This window comes from Schistocerca gregaria, chromosome 4, assembly GCF_023897955.1.
Source record: "Schistocerca gregaria isolate iqSchGreg1 chromosome 4, iqSchGreg1.2, whole genome shotgun sequence".
NCBI lineage: Eukaryota > Metazoa > Arthropoda > Insecta > Orthoptera > Acrididae > Schistocerca > Schistocerca gregaria.
The window spans coordinates 629282550-629301916 of NC_064923.1; positions in this window are offsets into that span (position 1 = coordinate 629282550).

Below are 19367 nucleotides of genomic sequence, written 5' to 3' on the forward strand. Positions count from 1 at the left end.
TCCACTCTTTGTTTGCCTATAAAAATTCAGAGAAGGTAGTCTTATTTTTTCCCCTCTCAAACATTTGGCAAATGACACACTGTGGCATTTGGAACTGATTGTGCACATCGTATTCAAGCTACCTTGGTTACGAAATACTTGACAATAGAGCTCCTTTCATACAGTTGCACTCAGAAATGTTGTGAGTAATGAAATTACAACCTCAAGCACTCGTGTAATTAAACATGCATAATCCTCAAATCGAGGATCAAACAGAATATTAGAGACAGCTAACTCGCAGACAGCCAAAGTCCACAACAGCGGCAGCATTCTCCCTCCTTTGTTCTAACTCATTCTACATTCCCGTTTATAGATATATTACTTGTTTTCACTCAATCTTTTAAAGTAATTACATATCTGAGAATAACCTGATTATTCAGAAAATGTAATTGATGTGATATATCAAGGAAGGATGTATACTAATACACATTAACACGAGAACAATTAAAACATTATGCTACTGTCAGGCAGTGTAACGCAAAGAAATGAGACACACAAATAAGTGATATCGAGTGTGGGAAGCTTCTTAACCTACCAGGATCTTTACAAAATTGATGGATATTGGCCTGTGTAGATTCTTTGAGATATTGCTCCTAAGGAGACAGCTACTCTATTTTGCAGTGAACACACGACCAGTTAGAGTCGGCTGATCATAATTTCTTTGACATATTTGATACGGTGCTATAGAGACATTGTGCGACCTATTCACACATTGTGATGGGTGCTGTGTATCTATTATGCTCGGAAAGCAACCTTTAGAATACTGCTAATGTTACTGATATGTTTTGTAGGAGGGCCTACCTTGGGAAAGTAAATACTTGTTATAAAGCTTGAAGTGTAGTTGGCCAGCTTCGTCAGTAAAACTTTACTCGATGAGTACCACTGCCCGCCAAGCGTGTCTTCGTTACAGTCCTTATTTTAATCATTTTTATATTTTACAGACATATTTGTGTATGAAGCCAGAACGCTTGTTTTTTGGTATCACAGTAATATGGTTATTCATTATTCCCCATTCGGTGAGGCCCGTGGACGAAACGAGTACCATGCCGATGGGAGCGTACGTAGAGTCACCGTGCATATTGGTCCGCATGTCATTCCCCCCCCTGTTCCTGTGCCCTTCGGTTTGCTTCTGATCTGGCATTCCTTTAATTCCATGTGCCTATGCTGGTTTTCGTAGTTCATTCGTACCTTGCTCATAATGTATAGATGGCGAGAGGCTTTATAGCAAGTTAGTAGGTTCTTTTTTTTAGCGCTTTCAATACCTAAGACCATGGTGCCTAGACAGGTAAAGCCCAGCATACAGGTTTTAATCGCTCGTCACACTGTACCTAAGTTGTTAAGTTGTGCTATGAACAGCTTTCTGTGTGCATATTCCTGACGTCTTTATATGAATAAGGGTAAATTAGAATATGTAGTTTTGCAAGGCGCTAATGGATAAAGTCTGTGCCTCAGATGCTTTTCCTTTGTAATTGACGTACTTTATAGTGATTATAGTATGTACAGGAAATGTATGCGAGAATGTGGGCTTTGCATGAGTATGTAACAAGCAGTTATAGTAAAGTTGTGTTTTAGTAGTAATGAGTGGTTATACCGTGGGACTGTGTGTGCGCTGCTTGGACAGCGCTACCTGGTGGCCGGTTGTGAACCGCTAGAATCACAGCAGGTAAGCCTGCGCCGAATAGGGCAGTGATGATGCCGACCGGTGTTAGGCGAGCAGTGGTAGTTTCATCTGGTGAATTCAGTTTTATATTTTATGGAAAGAACGACAATGAGAGCAGTTTTTTCATTACTTTTTATTGGTTGTGACAGTGTTTATCAGATGGTCTGCCTCATGGACCATGATGTTCATATGGTTTTATAAATGTTAATCCACAGTTCAGGTATGTGGTTCTGTAATAACTGTAATGTATATAGTTAGCTCATGTTAGCCCTCCCTCAAACCTGTTATGCTATAGCTTCACAGATCCGATGATGGAACCTTAAGAGAGCTAAAACGGTCATCTAGTAAACGATATTAAAGCGATCCTGGCTTTTCAATTATTTTAAAAACAGCTGCTCTAGCCAGCCTTTGCAGTGACAGAGTACGGGGCCCTTTATACTTCAAAGAAATTCTCAATCATGTTATCGCAACAACATCGTGTGTTGTGAAGATTGGTGCTGTCATGTAGTGGCAGATGGGTAGCAAGTGACTCCATATCATGACAAATTATTGCCTAGAATTAGTGGCACAACACCCGATAAAATCGAATGCTTTAAATGAAATGTGAGTCACCTTAGTATGATGTCCAAACATCGAAAATCATCTCTCTTGATGATTCAATGGCGATAATTGACAACATCCAGTATTGCTGGGTCGTAATCAATTATAAGCACGTCTTATGTTTTAACGGAAACTGAAACTAATGTTTCCTTTTAGAAACGCTTAGCACTGATGCAGTCTACAAGTGTATCTAGGTCTAGTTCTCGAACCGGTAATTAATGATGCATGTTTTTGTTGTGGAAATGGCTTGTCAAAAATATGGTGCGTACATGGTGATAACTTCTAGTCACTGGCACAATTTTCTCAAACGTTATTCGTTAGTGTTGTGTCAGAAACTGCGGTATAGGCTGCAAAACTCCCTTACTTGTTTCCGCTTGGCATCCAGTGGCTCATTTATAATACTACTGGTCCCGTTCTAAACTTTCAGCGTTTTACAATGAGGAAGGTGTTGACAGTAAGTGGATATCCTGGCTAACCTGGGAAAACGAGTCAAGCACACCCACAAAAAGGAAACGTGCTTTTTCAATCGCGTTGAGAAAAGAAAGTGAAAGATTACTCTATACAGGGCGATTCACTAACTACTGATACCTAGAGTAACTACGAAAGTATGATAGTATCTGAAAAGTCTTTGGGACAAATGTTGTGTCGGACAACGCAGGCCTTAATATGACGCTGGTTATTTGTTAATAGTTGGGGTCGCGTGAGAGGTATGGTCAACTTTGTTTCCTAAATAGGATGCGATAGTGTGGTGCTTATTTTCTGATAGCGCTATCGAGACAAATCCAATGATGTGTAACAGTGGGGTCTTTGAAGGTCACCGAAGTCACGAAGGTGGCATGAACGCCCATTTACAGAAGTTGTTGGAAGTGACGATGACTGGTGTCAATACAGTGCTGCATGCTTGTGACCATCGTTGACCTTCAAAGACCTTTCTGTTACACATCTTGTAGACGTCTCGATAGCAGATATCAGAAAATAAGTACTAAACTATAGCATTCCATGCAAAAAAAATAAAAATAAAAATAAATACTTAACCTTCATATTGTAAGTAGGTTGCTTAAGTTTTTTTTATTGGTAACGCCACGTAGCGCTCTGTAGGAAAATCACTGGTTGTGCTGTGTGCAGTCTGTGGCTGGTTTGCATTGTTGTTTGCCATTGTAGTGTTGGGCAGCGGCAGCTGGATGTGAACAGCGCGTAGCGTTGCGCAGTGGGAGGCGAGCCGCCAGCAGTAGTGGATGTGGGGAGAGAAAAGGCGGAGTTTTTGAAATTTGTAAGACTGGATGTCATGAACTATATACACTCCTGGAAATGGAAAAAAGAACACATTGACACCGGTATGTCAGACCCACCATACGTGCTCCGGACACTGCGAGAGGGCTGTACAAGCAATGATCACACGCACGGCATAGCAGACACACCAGGAACAGCAGTGTTGGCCGTCGAATGGCGATAGCTGCGCAGCATTTGTGCACCGCCCCGTCAGTGTCAGCCAGTTTTCCGTGGCATACGGAGCTCCATCGCAGTCTTTAACACTGGTAGCATGCCGCGACAGCGTGGACGTGAACCATATGTGCAGTTGACGGACTTTGAGCGAAGGCGTATAGTGGGCATGCGGGAGGCCAGGTGGACGTACCGCCGAATTGCTCAACACGTGGGGCGTGAGGTCTCCACAGTACATCGATGTTGTCGCCAGTGGTCGGCGGAAGGTGCACGTGCCCGTCGACATGGGACCGGACCGCAGCGACGCACGGATGCACGCCAAGACCGTAGGATCCTACGCAGTGCCATAGGGGACCGCACCGCCACTTCCCAGCAAATTAGGGACACTGTTGCTCCTGGGGTATTGGCGAGGACCATTCGCAACCGTCTCCATGAAGCTGGGCTACGGTCCCGCACACCATTAGGCCGTCTTCCGCTCACGCCCCAACATCGTGCAGCCCGCCTCCAGTGGTGTCGCGACAGGTGTGAATGAAGGGATGAATGGAGACGTGTCGTCTTCAGCGATGAGAGTCGCTTCTGCCTTGGTGCCAATGATGGTCGTATGCGTGTTTGGCGCCGTGCAAGTGAGCGCCACAATCAGGACTGCATACGACCGAGGCACACAGGGCCAACACCCGCCATCATGGTGTGGGGAGCGATCTCCTACACTGGCCGTACACCTCTGGTGATCGTCGAGGGGACACTGAATAGTGCACGGTACATCCAAACCGTCATCGAACCCATCGTTCCACCATTCCTAGACCGGCAAGGGAACTTGCTGTTCCAACAGGACAATGCACGTCCGCATGTATGCCGTGCCACCCAACGTGCTCTAGAAGGTGTAAGTCAACTACCCTGGCCAGCAAGATCTCCGGATCTGTCGCCCATTGAGCATGTTTGGAACTGGATGAAGTGTCGTTTCACGCGGTCTGCACGTCCAGCACGAACGCTGGTCCAACTGAGGCGCCAGGTGGAAATGGCATGGCAAGCCGTTCCACAGGACTACATCCAGCATTTCTACGATCATCTCCATGGGAGAATAGCAGCCTGCATTGCTGCGAAAGGTGCATATACACTGTACTAGTGCCAACTTTGTGCATGCTCTGTTGACTGTGTCTATGTGCCTGTGGTTCTGTCAGTGTGATCATGTGATGTATCTGACCAGAGGAATGTGTCAATAAAGTTTCCCCTTCCTGGGACAATGAATTCACGGTGTTCTTATTTCAATTTCCAGGAGTGAATTTGATACTAATGAGTTAATTCACAATAAAATTCGAACAATTGAGAATTGTAATGACACTGATATGCAAGACCTTTTTGAGATTTTACAAGCACATTCCACAGTTCTTACTCACAAAACAGGAACAATCAAGGGATTTCAATACCAATTTCGTGTTCGTGAGCATACTAAATTTTGTGTTAGACCATACGTAATTCCAGGACATTATAGGGACCGTTTTAGAACAGAAATACAATGTATGCTTGATGAGGGCATTATTGAGCCTGCAGTAAGCTCATACAACAATCCATTACATGTTGTTGAGAAGAAAAATGGATCGATCAGGCTTGTCTTAGATTCGAGACAAATCAATACTATCATTATTCTTGAAACAGACAGACCGCAAACGTTGGAAGGACTTCTTCAAAATTTTAATGGTGTAAAAGTGTTGTCTTCCATTGATATCAGATCCAGCTTTTATCAGATCGAACTTCATCCAGAATGTGGAAAATACACAGCTTTTCTTTGTTTCGGCGTTTGTTATCAATTTCGGAAACTTCCTTTTGGTTTGAACATTTCTTCGTCAGCGTTCATTCGCGGGCAACCTGATTTCTTAAAACGTCACATCACCTTATATGTGGACGATATTCTGATAGCAGAATCCTCATAGGAACAACATAATCGCATCCTCAACAGCGTGTTACATATTTTTGCAGAATCTGGAATTAGAGTTAACTTGGAAAAGTCTGAATTCGGTAGGGCAAAGGTGAGGTTTTGGGGACATATTATTTCTTCTGAAGGCATTCAGCCATATCCTGAAAAGTTAGAAGCAATCAGAGCAATTCCAGTTCCATCCACAAAAAGACAGGTCCGCAGTTTTCTAGGTCTCGTAAATTTTTACCGTCGTTTTCTGAATATGCAAATTCTAGTTACACCAAAACTCTGTTCTCTCTCTGGAAAAAATACTATTTGGAACTGGGACGAACAAGCACAGTTGGAATTCAATTCTTTGAAAGAATCGCTACTTAACGCGCCAATACTAGCTCATCCAGATCCCTCATAAAACTTTTGCCTGAGCACGGATTCTTCTAAAGTCGGTCCTGGTGCCCATTTATTTCAAGAAGCCATAGAAAATGACACTACGGTTCAGAAAACCATTGCTTTTGCTAGCCGAGTGCTAACAAAATCTGAAAAAAATTATTCCGTTACTGAATTAGATGCTTTAGCTATCGTTTGGGCATTTAACAAATTCCGTTTCTTTCTTTCTGGTAAGCACGTAAAAGTATACAGTGATCATCGTGCATTACAATTTCTTATGTCTTCAAAATTAAATCATGACAAGTTAAAACGTTGGGCATTGTTACTGCAAGAATTCCGCTTCACAATAGTCTACATTCCCGGCAAGGAGAACATTGTTGCGGACGCACTGTCACGCGCACCGGCTCAGCTTGAGGAAAGTAACATAGAAGACAACCTCGAGAAAAATTTCAATATTCTTTACATTCAGAAAGTCGCCTTTGAAAATTTAATCACCACATCTTTAAAGGACACTGCTAATGAACAAGATAAAGATCCGATTTGGAAAGACATCAAAAGTAAATGGCATGAAAAGCCGCACACTCAGATTCGGCATTATTATCTGGTTAGAAACAATATACGCTTCAAACGCTGCACTGTTGATGACAAGCTATTGGTACTTTGCATTCCAGACGATTTTGTTAATAAGCTCATTTGGTACATTCATTTCAGCTACGCACATTTTGGTCCACGAAAATGTTATCATATTCTTCGAACGACTTGTTATTTTAACAATATGGAGAAGAGAATTCGAAGAGTCTTGTCTATTTGTCTAAAGGGAACCATCTACTATCTCACATCGTGCTCCGTTGTTACCTATCATCCCTCCTAAATTAAAAGAATTTGCTGCTGTTGATCTCTTGGGACCCCTTGTCAGATCATCAAATGGATTTTCGTACGTTCTAGTCGCTGTTGAACTTACTTCAAAATTTGTTTCCTTCACTCCGTTATGTAAAGCCACTGGACGGTCTGTATCCAACGCCTTTGTTAAAAATATCTTACATGAAGTTGGAATCGTTAGTAAAGTCATTTCAGATAACGGACCGCAATTCAGATCTGCTTTTTGGTCACGCATACTTCAGAATCATAAAATCAAACCTGTTTTTATTTCATTGTACTCACCACATTGTAACCCGTCTGAACGGATTATGAAAGAATTCAATAAGCTTTGCAGACTTTATTGTCACAGAAAGCATCTGTATTGGGACAGGTATTTACACTTATTTCAAAACGTGCTGAATGAAATGCCTCACGACACCACTGCGTTACTACCTACTCTTGTACTAAAGAATGAAGAACCACCGAACAGAATCAGAGAGTTTCTACCTTTTCCGAATACACGTAAACTTCGACACAAAGACATAATTGATTAGGTATTAAAAATATAAAATCTGCAGCAGACAAAAGGAGAAAACGACACGACAAAGCAAATGTTAAGAAATTATATATTGGTCAGAAAGTTCTAATAAAAGCTCATTCATTGTCACATAAAAAGAAACACTTGAGTCACAAATTCTTTCTAGTTTACAATGGACCTTACAGAATCCGACGTATACCACATGATAATTGCGTTGAAGTTGAAACTTTGCGTACTAGGAAGAGTAAAGGTTTACACCACATTTCACATGTAAAACCGTTTACTGAAAGATAATCTGCTTTTTAACTTTGTCTTTGCCATAAAACTTTTTACTTCACATTTCTAGTATGCTTCGTCAGACTTAAGAAATTGTTAACATGCAACAATGTTTGAAGTTAAATATCCAGTCTAGAACCTAGGGAACATTTTTAAACAGAAATTACGAATACATTGTTATAGTGAACAGACGACACAGTGTTGTATTTGTACATTCTTGCTTGTTAGTTGCACGATTACGTAACGACTATCAGGCTTACATACTTAGGACATGTACTGGTACTGCTAATGAGATTTTAATGCAACATTTTGGTTTACATGAAAATATATTCTGGATTTAAAGTAATTTATGTGAGATACCAGATGACACAGTGGTTAGATTATGTGACAACCATACGATTTTATAACGACTCTGCTAATGAGTGACGATTTACAATGTAGCTTTGTATCTGTTTTATATCTGCACAGTTTTTCTGAATTCTTCTGGAAAGTAAAACATGTTTTAGTAGTAACTTTTGTGGTATAGCTACAATGAGACAGCCTTTTCCATAGCACAACAATACGTTACATTACAGTACTTTCTTGATCACGGTAAGGTACGTAATAACTACGATATCTATACGCAAAGCATTTCACTTTCGTTTATGATGAGGTAAGTACATTGACTTCAGCAGAACTTTGGTTTCGGAGGACGATTACTACGACACTTCCACAGAGTTATCTTACAGTAAGACGCACATTTAACCCTACAGGACACACAGTTGAGTGATTAATTTTGTACTTAAACCATTTATTTTTAAAGATATTTGAATTACAAAGGATTTCCGTGTTACATTTCATTATATTGCTGTTATCTGTAACACCTGAGGGTATAATTACATTAATCCTCAGGGGGGTACACGCTTACTTTGTTTGCCATATGTCTGGCAAACACAAGGAGCCCTAGCTAATGTGGTATTTGTTTATACAACTTTACACATCGGTACCATATTTCTCTAGCACATAAATTACACAGCTATCTCATCATTTAACAAAGAAACAAATTTTTTTTTTTTACTGCATCAGTGACAGATGTTTATGCAATTACACAGTTGGATAATTTCGCACTTATGAAATTGTATTTGGTCTGTACTTTGTGAAACGTTCATAGTTTTTCGGAACCATTGTGGTACTATGAGAGCTTTGAATGATATGTTTGGTATGGGATCACGATTTTTAAATTACATTTAAGGTAGATGACACTTTTGACATGAGCAGAGAATTTTTTTAGGTTTTGAAATTATTGGAGGAAGCTACGAGGATTTTGAGAATTTTACTGAGGTGTTATGATGTTATTATTACGACGACGATGTGAATTATGCTGCTGAGGTATGTTTAAGCTGATGCTATATGAGTTATTTGGTTATGCTACGTACCTGTTATGATGAAATATTGAACAAGTGTCGACGAATATGTATATGTGTAATATGGTAAGGAATAATGAGTAGTGGTTAGGGACTCTGGTTTGTGAAAAAGGATGTTGGACACCGAAAATCGTACTTTAAGAATTATGAAATGTGTGTATATGCATGAATGTATCACTATGCTGGTGAACATTTTTTGGACACTATTGTATTTAAAGGATTTTGTTTCTACAGATTTGTAACGCAAATTCTCAATCTGTGAAAATATTTTTATGTGAGACTGTCACTGTAGCGGAAACTGCTGTTGTACATTTTTCAGTGAAAGGTAAGTGACCAGCTGGACGTAATGCGTCGTGGGCACCCCAGCTGTGCAACAGTCGCCTGGGAAAAAAGCCATTAGTGTGTGCTTTTCAGAGGCACAGGTTAAAAAAAAAGAAGCCATTATCCTCGCTATTGATATTCCTTTGTATAAAGCATAGTAAATACGACACCCTCAAACTTGAAAACATGATTACACTGTAGAGTTCTTAATTTATGAGTTTTACTGAAATGAAATGATGAGAAACATTTTATATCTACTGTCTTTCTAGCTGAGAGGTTCCTCATTTTGTTTAATATCCAGTTTCTATCTGCACTGCAGCATTGGTTAAAATAAAATTTAATAGATGTACTAATACCACCATTTTCTGTCTACAGACCCAGTAAAGAATCATTTTATGATGTACTTTCTTAGAAAAGAGAGCACAAATAGACATTTCCCTTCACAGGAATTGCAAAAATAATATTTTCACGATTTGGTAACTTATCTGCTAGTGTATGTTCTCGTGATGCATCACTAGTGTTAAGATGTGACATAGGTATTAAACATTTTTACTGTAATATTTTTTCTGCTTCATCTTTGTCATGTTTAGATATAAGTTATTGCATTTGCTGCTGCTGTTTGCCAGGCATAATGTTACTGAATTTGACTTTGTGTTACTCTGTTAAGCCACTTTTACTACGGATTTATTTTTCTTCTTTGCTGCGCATTGCCTTATATTAGTTGTAATATTGCTGCTTGCTTTGACAACTTCAATTTTTTTATTGCCTTATATTAGTTTTAATATTGCTGCTTTCTTTGACAACTTCCACTGTTTTTTCATTGCTGCTGCATTGCCTCATCCCTTCGTTTAGCATCTGAGCTCAGTAGGTTTAAGATAGCTTAAGAGGGGGTGGACTATATAAGAAACTAACTATGATGATTTGGAAGAAATGCATTGAGAAGCTATAAGAAAATGATTTGCCCAAAAAAGTAGTGTACAGTGGAGAAAAACTATTTTTGAAAGAGGATGTGAACAAAATACAGAAAGCAAGCTTAGATAGGATATTTTTGGTCGAAACAAATGTTGAGATAAGACGAAAGATCTACAGAATGACGTTTTGGGTTGGAGTGCAGTACCAAATGTCACACTGACAACAAACTCTGTCCTGTATTTTGTGTTATTACGCTATGTGTATCTGTGTTTGTCCTGTCTTTATGTGTTTAGGTAATAAGATTTCCGTTGTAGAATTTTTCTGATAATATGTTATTTTCTTTGTAAAGATGTTTAGACATTATTTATTCTGTTCTGTTTTAATGCTCATGTGTGACGTTGATGTTTCAGTAGTTATTCTGATATTTTATGTATTTACTTATAATTCCTGTAACACTGATGTATATCTTTATTTCTATTCTTCTGTAAGGCCCATTTTACTACAGATGTTACCGTATTGTTATGTTCTTTAATGATGTATTTTGTGCCTTTGTAATTGTATTTTTTTGTTTTAAATTTATAATTGTATAGACACCAGTTCTTCAAATTATGTATCATTTCACTGCATATGTTTATGTTGGTCATAGTATATGGACAATATGTGGGAAGTAGGGACTGTTTGTGTTTGCACATGTGTTGATAATTCAGCAAGAGACTGGTTAACAGCATTACTGGTTCTAAGGACAATTCCAAAAACTTTGTGCGTGCACAAGTGGTGGTTGATGGAATTGCTATATTCTTCGCAAGACACTTCGATGGTGATTGTGCACCTGCACAGTCTCAACAGATGGCTGCTGGCTATCTCTACAAGGACTGAAGTGAGTCTACACCTTTGATGACTCACCAATACCATTATTTCTACAATGACTGCAGTGGGTGTGCAACTCTGATGGCCCACCAATACCGTAATCTCTACCACGACTACAATAGGTCTACTCTGTGTTGACCTACCTACCAATATTCTTCAAAACTTCGACTGACTTTGCTGTGGGTTTGCTCTGTTGTGGCCCATTACCTGTCTGCATGTCAAGAGTCAGCACTGTCTTTCTGTTGGAAGCACAACACTACTTCAAGACTGCATGGAAATTCACTACTTCCGTGTGCATTTCTTTTACTGCTCAGACATTGAGCAAAAACACTGCTATTTTACTGTGATGAACGATCAGGACTGTCTTTATGGACTGTGAGAAAATTTTAGCTTTTGACCAACATTGTATCGATACGTGTGTGCATTTCATTTCTTTGTTATTGCAATTATGAAAATTTTTTTCAAATCTGTGTTGGCCACTGCCCAAAACAATTTGTAAAATTTTTTGTGCGGAGCATGGGGGCTATGAAGTAGGCTGTTTAGGTTTTTTTATTGGTAATGCCACGTAGCGCTCTGTAGGAAAATCACTGGCTGTGCTGCGTGCAGTCTGTGGCTGGTTTGCATTGTTGTCTGCCATTGTAGTGTTGAGCAGCGGTAGCTGGATGTGAACAGCGCGTAGCGTTGCGCAGTTGGAGGTGAGCCGCCAGCAGTGGTGGACGTGGGGAGAGAGAAGGCGGAGTTTTGAAATTTGTAAGACTGGATGTCATGAACTATATATATTATGACTATTAAGGCAAATACATTGTTTCTTCTCTATTAAAATCTTTCATTTGCTAACTATACCTATCAGTAGTTAGTGCCTTCCGTAGTTTGAATCTTTTATTTAGCTGGCAGTTGTGGTGCTCGCTGTATTGCAGTAGTTTCAGTATCCAAGATTTTTGTGAGGTAAGTGATATGTGAAACGTATAGGTTAATGTTAGTCAGGCCCATTCTTTTGTAGGGATTTTTGAAAGTCAGATTGCGTTGCTCTAAAAATGTTGTGTGTCAGTTTGAGCACAGTCTTGTATAATTTTTATAAGGGGACGTTTGAATATCTCTGAAGGGATCCCACTTATCAACAATAAACCAACTTTAGTCCCACAAACTTTTCAGTTCCTATCATAGTTTGGGAGTTATTTTTGGTGACAATAGTTAGTGTCCCACCCTGTACAATGGAAACATACGAAAAATAAATTTATCCAGTAAAGGCTACCAAATGAAACTGCAATTGATCTCTCTTAAATCTAATACCGGTAGAGATTTTTCTACATCTGCCTCTATATGGAAATTTGCAAATCACATTTAAGTGACTGGCAGAGGATTCATCGAACCATCTTCACAATAATTCTCCATTATGCTAATCTCGTAAAGAGCGAGGAAAAAACGAACACCTATATCTTTCCGTGGGAGCTCCGCTTTTCCTTATTTTATTATGATAGTCGTTTCTCCTTATGTAGCTGAGCGTCAACAAAATATTTTCGAATTCGGAGGAATAAAGTGGTGATTCACCCGCAAAAAAAACTTCTTTCAACTACTGATGTCCGCGGCAAATCCTGTATCATTTCAGTGACACTCTCCCACCTATTTCGCGATAATATAAAAAGTGCTGCCCATCTTTGAACTTTTTCCTTGTACTCCCTGAATCCTATCTGGTAACGATCCCACAACGCCTAGCAGTATTCTAAAAGAGGACGGACAAGACAAGTGTAGGCAGTCTCTTTGGTAGAGCGGTTACATTTTCTATGGGGCCTACCAATAAAACACAGTCTTTGGTTAGCCTTCCCCACAACATTTTCTATGTTTTCCTTCCAATTTAAGTTATTCGTAATTGTAATTCCCAGGTATTTAGTTGAATTTACGGCCTTTATATTTGATTGATTATAGTGTAACAGAAGTTTAACTTATTCCTTAAAGCACTCATGTGGATGCCTTCACACTTATGGTTACTTAGAGCCGATTGTCAATATTTGCACCATATAGATAACTTTTCTAAATCAGTTTGCAATTTGTTTTGATCTTCTGATGACTTTACTAGTCAATAAACGACAGCATCATCTGCAAGCAACCTAAGACAGCTGCTCAGATTGTATCCTAAATCGTTTATATACGAGTGTTGCCTAGAAAGTAATGCACAGCATTTTTTTTCTCAGCAGAAAACAATTCTACGAATGCGAATATTCCAAAGAATGGAACTTCACTACAAGCCGCTTGTGTGGTACAGTGTCAAGAGCCTTCTGGAAATCTAGAAACACGGACTCAATTTGAAGTCCCTTGTCAATAGTACTCAACGCTTCATATGAGTACCAAGCTAGTTGTGTTTCACAAGAACGATGTTTTCTAAATCCATGTCGACATTGTGTCAATAGGCCGTCCTCTTCGAGGTAATTCATAATATTCCAGACACGATATTTGCTCCAAAATCCCGCTGCATATCAACGTTAGTGATATGGGCCTTAAGAGAGCATTCTACGAGCATAAAGTAAACACAGCACTGCGATTGGCAACAGTTTACAGCACGGCCACCATAACCGGCACCGTAAAATAACATATATGCATCACAGAACACCGAAGTTCAACTGCTATAAAGGCAATCTCTCGCTACAAGGTGCCCGATTGACCAATGCATCGAATGAGTTAGTGAGATGTGTCATGTGCCCAGCTAGCACTTAGTCCAAAGAGCTAAGCAAGACATTGCAGTACTGGTACATATCCTTGTGTGCCATGTTGGATATGATAGGGTAGTCTCATGTAAATGTGTCAATGAAGAAAGGGGAAAATTAGACTCGCACTGGACCGCAGTATTCTGTGTTTCGGGGCAGCTAATCGAACAAGGCATGAAAAGTTTCTCTGTTAAGTTAGGAAAGCAGGTTAAGGATAACAGAAGAAGTGCAGCTGTGACGAAAGGTCGTGAATCGTAGTTGCAAAGCTCAGTCGCTACTGCCGCAAAAGGCAGGATTCCCATTACATATCTCGGTCCTGTACGCACTCTTAGAACAAAAATTATCTACTTAGATTCCTCATTTTTCTTATATCTGAACTTTTTCACAATCTCGATGGATGTCACTGACATCAAATTCCACGTGGAATTTTTGTTCACGTACAGTTTTTGGACTTCGGCCATATTTCTACGAGGAGACATGTATTACCATGTGGCCGTCTTCAATTTAATTCTTACTTGTAGCATGTGAAGATTAATGCCTGGATGTTACTTTCTTAAAGCAGTATGCTGTTGGTCTCAGTAAAAATTTTAAAAATGCCCTTATTGAGGTTATAAGTTCTGTCAACTAAACAAAAAAAATGGCTCTGAGCACTATGGGACTTAACATCTGAGGTCTTCAGTCCCCTAGAACTTAGAACTACCTAAACCTAACTACCCTAAGGACATCACACACATCCATGACCGAGGCAGGATTCGAACCTGCAACCGTAGCGATCGCGCGGTTCCAGACTGTAGTGCCAAGAACCGCTCGGCCACTTCGGCCAGCTAACTAAACAACACTATTACGTTATTAAAGAACTCATACGTGAGCAAAAGCGTAGCATAACAGAATTTTAATCCTAAAACCCTCTGTTGGAATCTCGCTAGCTGTATTTAGTTTTTTTCTTTTATTTTAATTCCATGTGAATTAAATTAAAATGTTAATTAACAAATACTGACTCTTAAACTCCAGTTTCTTGTAACATGAATATAGACTAAAATTTTATACAGACATGAGAAATTCGTTTTTTTTTCAATGAGTAGAAAAGTATGTACGTCAGTAATGCTGTACAATCTCTAGAAATAAAAAAAAAAGCTTTATTTTTGTTTGATGTTTCACATTTCTGAAGTAAATAGCGATTATTATAAATTCATATTTAAATTCATATTTATAGTAACCAAAAATTCAATGACGTTATTTTTACTTTCAAAGCTATGATTGCATATTTGTTAATTATCATTCATATTTGTTAACATTTATATTTGTTAATAGTTATCGAATATATAATAGAACAAAAGAAAATATACGTTACTTGAAAATTCGAAACAGCGACTGCACCATTAAAATCCTACTAAAGTATTTATTAACATCTTCGTCCTCCTCTTATGCTTTTTCCCTTTTCTTTACGGAGTTGGCATTCTTACGTGCGTTGAAAGCAGTGCGATTGGTAGTTTGTGGCATGCCCTTTCTGCGGAAGCCGAAACTGCCATTCAATCACGTGAGTGTGTAAGTGTGCAAGTAGTTTATCCCACTGCTTTTCCACTTTCTAAATAATATTACGGGCGTTACTATGAATGCAGGACTATCTTTCTGACTTTTGTAGTGCGTGGTGACAAAGTCACATTGTCCACTGAATGGATCTTCTATGTTTTTGTATGCCAGGGATGAGATTTTGTATTCCTTCTCTGCATAATATATAAATGTTTGTTCAGTTTCGACGTAATATGCTGCTCTTGAAGTCCTTTTACACTTCCCTGATTTGTGTTTAACTCCTCACATGTGGTCCTGCGGAAACTTCGTTGACGAGAGAATTAGATACAGCTTCAGTATTCTTCAAGAGGAAGTGGTAGATCTGCCTTCAGAAGCGATATTATTTTATTTTTCAGTGCAGTTTACAGCTAACAAGGCAAGTCTGTGTCACAGTGGAACTTCAAGGCACATGTCTGCCGTAACGAAGACGTCGATATTTAGCTACAACGCAAGCTCATTTTCAATTTAATACGTGTTGTAGGGTACCATGTGTAGCTGCCTTTGCATGGCCCAAATAACTCCTACAAGGAGGGATTCAACAACACATATGGGGAGTAACTACATGAAACTTGCAAGAGAAGTTATGGTTTCAAGTTATCTTGGCTTAACTTACGCGAATTCCGCCTTTCATTCTTCTGTTCACCAATGAGAAAGTTCCTGGTCAGTACAATAGATAAGGTAAAAGTCAGTTAGATCCCGTTGTTTTTCACTAATGGGTCAGATTTCGTTTAGAAAGGGGAAATTGAGGCACAAAAAAATCATGGTCATAGTATGTTATGAAAGGTTTAGCTCTTCCGAAACGCGGTTCACCACTATCGTAAATTAACACATTCTCGTGTACCTTTTTGTGAGTCGAAATGAATCTTCCCAAAGCTCATTAAATTAATTCAGTTTAATGAAAAACATTCGAATACCGGTATCTGTATTATTAGCTATCATTATGTTATTGTAGTAGTCTACATTTATTCTCCTAATCATTTCATACTCTGGTTAAACGTCCTGTTGATTATGTGAAGTAAATAACTCCAGGGGGCACATCTATTTTGCAAATGAAACATTTATTTTGTTCAACTGCGTTAATAGTTTCGTACTTCACTTGCATTGTATTTCGCTCGGAGATGACATTTTTTTGTTACAATTGGTCGTTTATATGGGATGCTTGGTTTATTTTACTCTCAGTGTATCAGTTCGGTCTTTACTAAGTGTTGATGGCAAAGACGTCAAGGGGCATTGTCGAATGGAAGTCTCATTTCAGACAGAAGCGAAAAGTAATTGTGACGCAGTAAATCTTCTCTTTGGCTTGTCATTTAAAGTAATAAGAACAAGGGTTGTTCTTTTGTGGACGGATTTCGTTATACGATGCGTTCTGTAGTAGCATTTGTTAAGGAGGAATTGATAGTGGGGATTGTGGCTGATTTTAATGCCCTCTGACAATCTCATCACTATCGAGATAGTCCTTAAAACACTGTACTTCCTAAAACACTGTACCTGCCCATGGCTATACCGACGTGCACCGCACCACATGCAAGAGAACGTGAGATAGTGATCTCGTGTGTGTATGTGTCTGTGTGTGTGTGTGTGTGTGTGTGTGTGTGTGTGTGTTTGCGGGAGAGAGAGAGAGAAAGAGAGAGAGAGAGAGAGAGAGAGAGAGAGAATAGTCATATAGTCATTATAGAAACATATCACATCGCTGATGCACCCTACTGTTAACATCTCCACTTATCAATGAATTATTCTCATGAACCGTAACTCGTTATGGGCGTAAATTTTGAGCGCAAACAGTCCGCAGGTATACAGTGTAAAAATGAAATGAAACTAATCTGTAACATTATTGGCCAGGAGTCGCCATCTGGGGTAGTTCCGCTGTATAGAGCAAGATTTTTTATTTGGCACCAATTCTGCGACTTGCTTCTCGATCATGCTGAAATGATGACGACAGCACAACATCCTGCCCCAGAGCAGATCAAATGTGCAATCTTCTCGGGAATCCAAACACATACGCCATGATCTGAAGGTAAAAAAGTTAACCACCTTACCAGGAGATGCAGATTATGTGCACAACGCACATGATAGATTTTTGATTTACGTATGTGTTGTAGTGAATGAGCTTCTACAGCGGACATCCAAAACTGGTCTTATCTGTGAGGGAATACAGTACGGGGTAACAACAAGATGTTGCTGCAGGTTGCCAACAGGACACCTTTATGAGTACACATCTTTCTTCTTAGTATTTTGAAATTCACGTGGCCTGTTACGCTACAGATTAATGTAGTTCATTCTCTGGGTTTGTAGCAGAAGACGTAGTTGCTTTGTGATGTGACGATTCTTTGTCATCTGCAGGCAAAACTTTGGGTCTCAGCCACCAAGCACAACTCACGCCTTGCGTGCTAGTAATGGGTTCTCTTCGTTTTCTGATTGTTCAGTAACTACTATAGTACAAATTGACAGTTAATTTTTTATGAATTTATGTTTTAATAAATGTCCTTGCCTTCTGTAATAAGCTATATGTGTATAGCGATTCACAGGTTCCTCTCCCATGGCCTGTTATCTACTTTCTGTGGCAGCAAAGCAATCATACGCCTTACTGAGGCTTAAGAGTTTACCTTGCTCTTAGTCCGTACATTTACAATATTTAAATTAGTTCCTCGAGCTTAATCCATGAATGTAGATTGTGATGATGAAATTAAGTATCACCTATGTCCACATTTGACAGAGTTTGGTGTGATACTCTGCACTGTTATTTTTGTTTCTGTTATCAGACACTCCGAAGAACCTTTAGATTCCGCCTTTTACAATGGTGTATCATCAATAAGTTTTTTCGTATCTTTACTATAAATTCACTGCACCATATGCATAATTAAAAAGTCTTGCTGTAATCAAACATTGATTCCCTTCTACAACTTCCACAGTCCACTATGTCGTAACACTTACTTTAACCAAGCCTTTGAAGACCACCCTTAAAGGTAGTGTTGTCACAATCTTGTAATTTTTCAGGAAGTAAAAAGAATTGTCGTTATGCTTTGCTATTATTTATTTAAATGTACTATTGTATTTGATCAAGTGATACAGTATGTGATATAGAACAGTAACATGTATTTAGCATATTTCTCAATGTTTGGGAAGTTATCCTAATTTTTACATAGCTTTCCGTATAAAAACGTTTGCATATCCTGTAAAAACATAGTGTAGAATAACTTTATACACGAAAAAGTATTAATTTTCTGTTACAATGGCAAAAATATTGGAAAGTCTTAACAGAATATGTTATCTGACGTACAGAAATAATACGATGTATTCGTTTAATTTAAATAAAAATAAAGAAAGCCCCATATAGGACATGAAACAACAACGAAGGAAAAAGCCAAACTGAGATAAAACAAGTAGAACAGTTCCGTCGGAAGATAGGTTAACTGAGACGTGGTACTTAGGGAAAGGCAGTATTCAATGTGGATGGGGCTGTACTCTGTTATCATTGGTAGCTTAGTTTTTTTAAAAAAAAAATCACGTACATATTATTTGAAAACAATTGCAAACAAGGTTGACAGTAAGGAAGAACCATCAAATTTGGCTGTTAAACCACAATGTCTAATAAAAAATTTCTTAAGCAAGTTGCATTCAAGGCTGAACGCCTTACTGACAAGAAACTCCAATTTTTTTTTTTTGGCTGAAGACCCCTGTAGTAATAACTCAAAAAACAATTTGACGGCTGAAGGGCTGGATAGCAAATTCTTGAGAACGAATTAAACTTCTCCAAGAGATACCAAAATAATATTAAAAAGGGACAATCATCAAATTTTCGCTATTAAGAGACAATATCTGATTAAAAATTCTTAAGACAAATTGCGTTCACAGCTGAACGCCTTATTGACATGAAATTAAAATTATTTGT